The sequence below is a fragment of the Triticum urartu genome, chromosome 5A (genome assembly GCF_056163025.1).
Source record: "Triticum urartu cultivar PI428250 chromosome 5A, HENAU_Tu73, whole genome shotgun sequence".
Lineage (NCBI taxonomy): Eukaryota > Viridiplantae > Streptophyta > Magnoliopsida > Poales > Poaceae > Triticum > Triticum urartu.
Window position 1 is genome coordinate 503,509,440 of NC_141877.1, and position 7,312 is coordinate 503,516,751.

The window sequence follows — 7,312 nt, forward strand, 5'->3', positions numbered from 1 at the left end:
TGCTTGAGACTTAACCGCTGTCCGAGGCACATATTTCAAACCGTATGGCCCCAGCTCTATAGCCCACTTTGCAATCCGGCTAGTTGCTTCCCGGTTCTGGATGATATCTCCCAAAGGAGCAGAACTGACCACCGTAATTGGGTCCCCTTGGAAGTATTGTTTAAGCTTCCGGCTTGCCATAAAAACTCCATACACCAGCTTCTGCCAATGCGGATACCTTTGCTTGGACTCGATTAGTACCTCGCTGATATAATAGACCGGTCGTTGAACTGGATGCTCCTTACCTGCCTCCTTTCGCTCCACCACAATAGCCATGCTGACCGCCCGAGCATTGGCAGCAACATATAGCAGCAACGGCTCCTTGTCAATGGGAGCGGCGAGCACCGGCGGATTGGCCAATTGCCGCTTTAAGTCCTCAAACACTTCATCAGCGGCGGAACTCCAGGCGAACTGATCCGTCTTTTTCAACATCTGATACAAAGGGATTGCCTTCTCACCAAGACGACTGATAAACCGGCTTAATGCTGCAATCCGTCCAGCCAGTCGTTGAACATCATTGATACACTTTGGTTTAGCCAGGGAGGTGATGGCCATGATCTTCTCCGGATTAGCCTCAATTCCCCTGTTGGACACCAGAAAACTCAATAGCTTGCCCGCCGGTACACCAAAAACACACTTGTCCGGATTAAGCATCATCTTGTATGTCCTCAAATTATCAAAGGTTTCCTTCAAATCATCAATCAAAGTCTCCTTCTCCCTAGACTTAACCACGATATCATCCACGTAAGCATGTACATTACGGCCGATTTGCTTGTGAAGACAATTTTGTACACACCGTTGATAAGTCGCCTGGGCACTCTTGAGCCCGAAGGGCATAGACACATAGCAGAAGGCTCCAAAGGGAGTTATAAATTTCGTCTTCTCCTGGTCCTTAACTACCATTTTGATCTGATGATAGCCAGAATATGCATCCAAAAAACTTAAACGCTCACAACCCGCCGTAGCATCAATAATTTGATCAATACGGGGGAGGGCAAAAGGATCTGCTGGACAAGCTTTATTAAGATCTGTGTAATCCCAACACATGCGCCAGGTGCCGTTTTTCTTGAGGACCAGCACCGGATTGGCAAGCCACTCAGGCTGAAAAACTTCAACAATAAAGCCAGCTGCTAAGATCCTGGCTACCTCTTCTCCAATCGCCTTGCGTCTTTCTTCATTAAACCGGCGGAGGAACTGTTTCACCGGTTTATATTTAGGATCCACATTAAGTGTGTTCTCAGCGAGTTGCCTCGGTACACCTGGCATGTCAGAGGGCTTCCATCCAAAAATGTCCCGATTCTCACGGATGAAATCGATGAGCGCGCTTTCCTATTTCGGATCCAAGTCGGCACTGATGCTGAACTGATTGGATGAATCGCCAGGTACGAAGTCAACAAGCTTAGTTTCTGCTGCCGATTTGAACTTCAGGGCCAGATCATGCTCCGTAGTTGGCTTCTTCAACGGATTCATGTCCGCCGGATCAACATTGTCTTCATAATACTTCAACTCCTCGGTGGCACAGACCGACTCTGCATAGGCCGCATCTCCTTCCTCACACTCCAAAGCGATTCTTGCGGCTTCTGTGAACCGTTATTGTCCCCTTGTGACCCGGCATCTTGAGCTGCAAATACACATAACAGGGCCAAGCCATAAACTTGGCGTAGGCCGGTCGCCCAAACAGGGCATGATATGGACTTTGGATTTTCACCACTTCAAACGTCAATGTCTCCGACCTGGAATCATGATCATCCCCAAAGGCCACTTCCAGAGCTATCTTACCAACGGGATATGCCGATCTGCAAGGCACTACACCATGGAATACTGTATTAGACGGTTTGAGATTCTTATCTATTAGTCCCATACGACGGAAGGTCTCATAGTACAAGATGTTAATGCTGCTCCCTGCATCCATGAGCACCATGGTGAACTTGTAACCTCCCACCTGAGGCGCCACCACCAGAGCCAATTGACCCAGATTATCGACCTAGGGAGGGTGATCTTCTCTGCTCCATATGATTGGCTGTTCAGACCAACGTAGATAACGGGGTATGGCCGGTTCAACAGAGTTGACCGCCCGCCTCTGAACCTTCCGGTCTCGCTTGTCCAAGCTAGTGGTGAAGACATGGTACTGCCATTACTCAACTGCTTTGGTTGCTCTGGTAACCTGACTGCTGCTGCTGTTGGTTGTAACCACCCTGGTTGTTCTGACTATTTTGACCATTATGTCCGCCCGGATTACCATGGAATCCTGAACCGGAACTTCCTCCACCGTAACCCGGCCCGGATCCTGAGCCACTGCCAGATTTGTGATCATAGCGGAAATTATTAGAATTCTTGAACTCCTGCATAATAAAGCAATCCTTCCAAAGGTGGTTTGCTGGTGCCTCCTTCGTCCCATGTCTTGGACAGGGCTGGCTTAGTAGATAATTTAGGCGGTTTGGGATACGGTTGGGTCGTCCATTACGATTTTTCGGTCTACCCTTGCATCGCTGGTCATTGTGCGTTGGTATTAGCCACAAAGTCCATGTTACCATCCGCTTTACGCTTCCCTCCACCACCATTGCCTGCCCAGTGATGCTGCTGACCTTTGGAGCTGCTGTTCTTCTTCCCTTCCCCTATCTTGTCATCATCAGATTCGGGATCCTTGGTACTATCAGAATCAGCATATTTCACCAAAGCGGCCATGAGGGTCCCCATGTCGGTGCAATGACGCTTGATCCGTCCCATCTTCAGCTTCACGGGCCCAAACTGGCAGTGGCCTTCTAGGGTTAATACTGCGGTGTCAGCGTTGATGCGGTCTGAGGAGTGCAACACTTGTGAAACCCGGCGCACCCGATGAGTCGTTGATTCTCCTTCCTCCTGGACGCATGCTGCTAAGTCCACTATCGACATAGGACTGTTTATAGGTATCCTTGAAATTGCTGATAAACCAGGCTCGTAATTGGGCCCATGAACTGATAGAATTAGCCAGCAAGCTTTTTAACCAAGTACGGGCCGTTCCTTCAAGCATCATGGTGAAGTATTTCGCACACGCCGCGTCATCCACATCAAGCATCTCCATGGCCATCTCATAGCTCTCCAGCCATGTCTTTGGAGGATGATTCGCCGTGTAATTTGGTACCTTGCGCGGGCCTTTGAAATCCTTAGGCAGGCGCACGTTGCGTAAAGCGGGGATAAGGCAAGGCACCCCTAAAGAACTGAAGTAACACCAGGTTCAGTCAAGGTTGTTGGACAAACCTGCGTGAGCTGCCGAGCCTGATGCTGTGTGGCTAACTCGGCCTCCCTGCGCGCGCAGGCCCGGTCCACCACTCCCTGAGCGTTATCAGCACCACCCGCCGGGTTGTTTTCACGGGGTGCCCCACGTCGTTCATTACTCGACACTGCTGGTTCATCCATATGTTTGCTATAGCTCTGGCTTAGACGGGGGGTCGAGTGGATCCGGTCGCGGCTGTACGAGTACGCTTCCTGTTGGGCCAAAGTTGTCCTCAGAAGTTCTTTGACCCGTCGCGTCTCTACTGCCTGTGGCGAGTCACCTTCAATTGGAATGGCCTCCAGCCGTGCAGAGGTATAACAGTGATTCAACGAGGCGGGTCCATCTGACGAGGCTGAACCGGTGTACCGGTCCCAGGGGCTTCTGCCCGGTTTCCCTCCAGCGGATTGCCGGCTCTTGGTCCTGGAGTGTTGAAAAGGTCTCTGCCCTCAAAAACCGGAGGTAAGCGGGATCGGTGCTTCCTCCTCATGACTTCATGCGACGCGCTCTGGTCCAACATAAGCACGTAGGCCTGTGCGTCTAAAGCGGCCCGCTCGGCGGCCATCCTGGTGTCCTCAGCCGCCAGATCCGCCTTGGCCTGGGTGATCTGTTCCTTTACCTTTGCAATCTCCGCGTTGTGAACGTCCTGATCCGGCGGATTAACTTCCGCCATAAGCACAGCCAATGCATCAAATAGTTCTGATAGATCCTGAGCCGGCGGGCGCACAGGGCCTCCTGCCCCGGCAGCCATCGCCGCTGCTGAAGCGGAGATCGTTGCCGTAGCTGTCGAAGAATGAAGCGCTGCTTGTGTTCCGGCCATGAATATTCCAACCCGGTTGGGCAGATCAGAAGGGTCCGGAATACTGTCGCCATCGGAACCGCTCCCAATCCAGCCATCTTGTAGCTGATAAACAGATTCGGTTTCTCCGGTCGAAGATTCGTCACCGGAACAAACGACGGTCGCGCCGCGAAATTCCTATCCATCCTCATAACTTCCTCCATGGATGTCTCCCACGAAGGCACGCTTCATGGTCGGTTTAACCCGGGTGGATCGCGCACGCTGAGCCGTCTCGATGAGGTTGGTGCAGATGTCTAGCTCAGGGCCCGGTTCACCGATCTTGCCAATGAAAACGTGAATGCTACCAAAGGGGACCCGGTACCCGTACTCAATTGAGCCGGCCTCGGGGCCCCAGCCTGCGTCGTCGATGTAGAACTTGCCGCGACGACCTTTAGTCATCCGGCCTACAGCGTAGCCCTCGAGTCCTTCAAAGCAGCCCTCCAAGAACCGAAAACCATCGTGCGATAGCCCCACGGTGGGCGCAAACTGTCGTGGTTTTGTCACGGCAGATGTCCTAGAGAAAGGACTTAGTCATGGAGCCATTGCGACGGGTTAGCTTGAAGGGGTTAAAGCAGACACAAGGACGCAAGAGAGTTTATACTAGTTCGGCCCCTTCGATGAAGGTAAAAGCCTACGTCTAGTTGTGATGGAATTGATAGGGTTTCGATGACTAGGGAGCAAGCAAGCTTCGCCTATGTCTCGAGTTGTTGTCTGTTGTTCCTAAACCACCGCCGGGTCGTCCCCTTATATACACGGGTGACACCCGTCGGTTCACAGAGTCCCAACATCGGTCAATATTCGTATCCGGGTTGGTCTCGCCTTATTCTTAACTTATAATACAAGCTTATATACAACTTCCGGTTTACAGCTACAAGTCTTGAACCGACTACGGGCCTTAGGCCCTCATCTTCCTTCTTGGGCTTTATCACATCTGGAACTACTGATGAAGTTGACCCGGCCCAGATAGGCCGGTTTACGCCCAGCAGTAATATCCTCAACAGGGTGTGAGAGAGAAAATGCTCGTAGAGAGGGAAGAGAAGGTGTGTGCGCGTGAGAGGAGTCGGCATCGAGAGAACGTGTTTGTTCGAGAGACACCATGGAGGACTACTATATATCGATGGTGCATGTAGGCAGGAATTAAACGAAGGGATGGTCTTATTGGTTTCAGGGATATAGGGGAAGAGTGAGAGGGGGTAGCTAGAAGGAGATTGTTAAGTGTGAGTGTGTGTTTCACCCATCCAGGCGGAAGTTATGTGCACACAAAAAGGGAATGATTCAATGTGGCGTTAGGGTTGAGGGTAATTAACTACGTATGGAGACATAGAGACCTTGAACGTGCATGTCTGAGAGGTATACATGTATACATGGGATGTGTGTGTGTGTGCAAGCATGATTGAGATAAAAGAAAGAAGACATAAGTCATAAGATCAATGACATGGGAGAGACAGATCGGTATGACAATATGCACGCATATGAGAATGCAGGGAAGAAGGCCCGACAATTGAGAATGTGTTTTTGTCTTTAAGAGATAGTGGCGTGGGCTGGAGCACGCATCCATGGTGAGCTGAGGGAGTGAGGCACACCGATTGTGCGAAAGAGATCAACCTATAAATGAAAGAAGGTTGATGGAGAAATATATAAATAGAAAGATAAAGATACTAGCTAGTGTGCGTTAGAGATAGGATTAGATTGGATCAGAAGGCTGAGTTATGAGTGTGGGTGTGAGAGAGATGAAGACACGGTGCATGTGACTCACATACAAGCAAATATTGGTGAGAAATGAGATCCCGAGAGACGGAGTTTTGTGTCTGCGGGAGAGAAAGATATTTCACAACGTGAGTGATAGCTAGACAGACATATGAGGGAACGCAAGATATCTCTAGGGAGAGAGAGTGTGTGTGAGCGACATACAAGAGAGCAATGGAGAAATAGGAGACCCTGGGAGACAGAGTTTGTGTTTGTATGTGAGAAAGAGATATTTAAGTGGAAGAGTCGTAGGTTCTCATACCTATGGAGCGAAAGACATCTCTGTATGAGCGGTGTGCGAGTGGCTCACAGGGGAATGGTAGAGAGAAATGAGACCCCGGGAGACAAAGTTGTGTGTTTGTGTGAGAGAAAGAGATTCCATGTGGACAATCATAGTTAGAGACACATAGCAGGGAGCGAGATATATGTAGAGAGAGATAGAGTGATGAAGGTCGAGGGAGAAAGTACCATCAGTGTGTTACGAAGATAAAAGATCATTATCGACATACATGTAGCACGAGAGATACCCGAGAGACGATGAATGCGTATATGTCTAGAGAGATAGTCCTATATAAGCATTAGTGATACTTATATGAGACGAATGGGATTCAAATATTTGAACTGGAGATCACGACATCGATAATATCATAATGAAAATTGGTGTATCAAACATGCATATTCATTTGAATTTGGCAACACGTATAATCTTATATAATTTATCAATATTGGTGATCCATAGATTCTTTAATTAGAAACAATGCATGGTTTATATGCCATTAATGTCTAAATGGGATTACACTATATGTTGCGTGTGTGAAACACATTATACACGTTTGAGAAGTAAAAAAAACGCCGCATGAAACACACATTAATTGGAGATAGTTAGCGAGGAATGCATACATTGGATTTCAACATAAAGTGGTTTCAAATATTTGAAAATCCAAGTTGATGGATACAACCTTATGAATCTGAGATCATGCCATTTTTAAACCATATTTATGTATAAAGGGTGTTGTGCTTTTGAAATTATATATAAAAATGATGTATATAGAATTTTATTCCAATAGAAAATGGATCCCGCCCGAAAAAAACAGAATACAAACGGTATTCGAATTGAGTTGGCACGGTAAAAGTGCACTCTGCAAAATTTGAACGAAGCGGGGAAAGTCGCAATAACCGTCCAAAACCAAAATCTGCAAGATGGAAATTACTACTTCCAATCCCTGCCACACAAAACCTATATGCTCGTATTCTATAGGTTTCGATAGGGGTATGTTTGTAATTTCACTCAAACGTGACATAACTGCCTCTCACTCGGATTCATACATGGTGGGTACCAAAACATAGTGTGTCCTCGGCCGAAATCCCCTCCCTGCCCAATTCATACATGGTGGGCACGAAAAACAAACTCCCGTCGGCAAATATTCAGTGTATGCCAG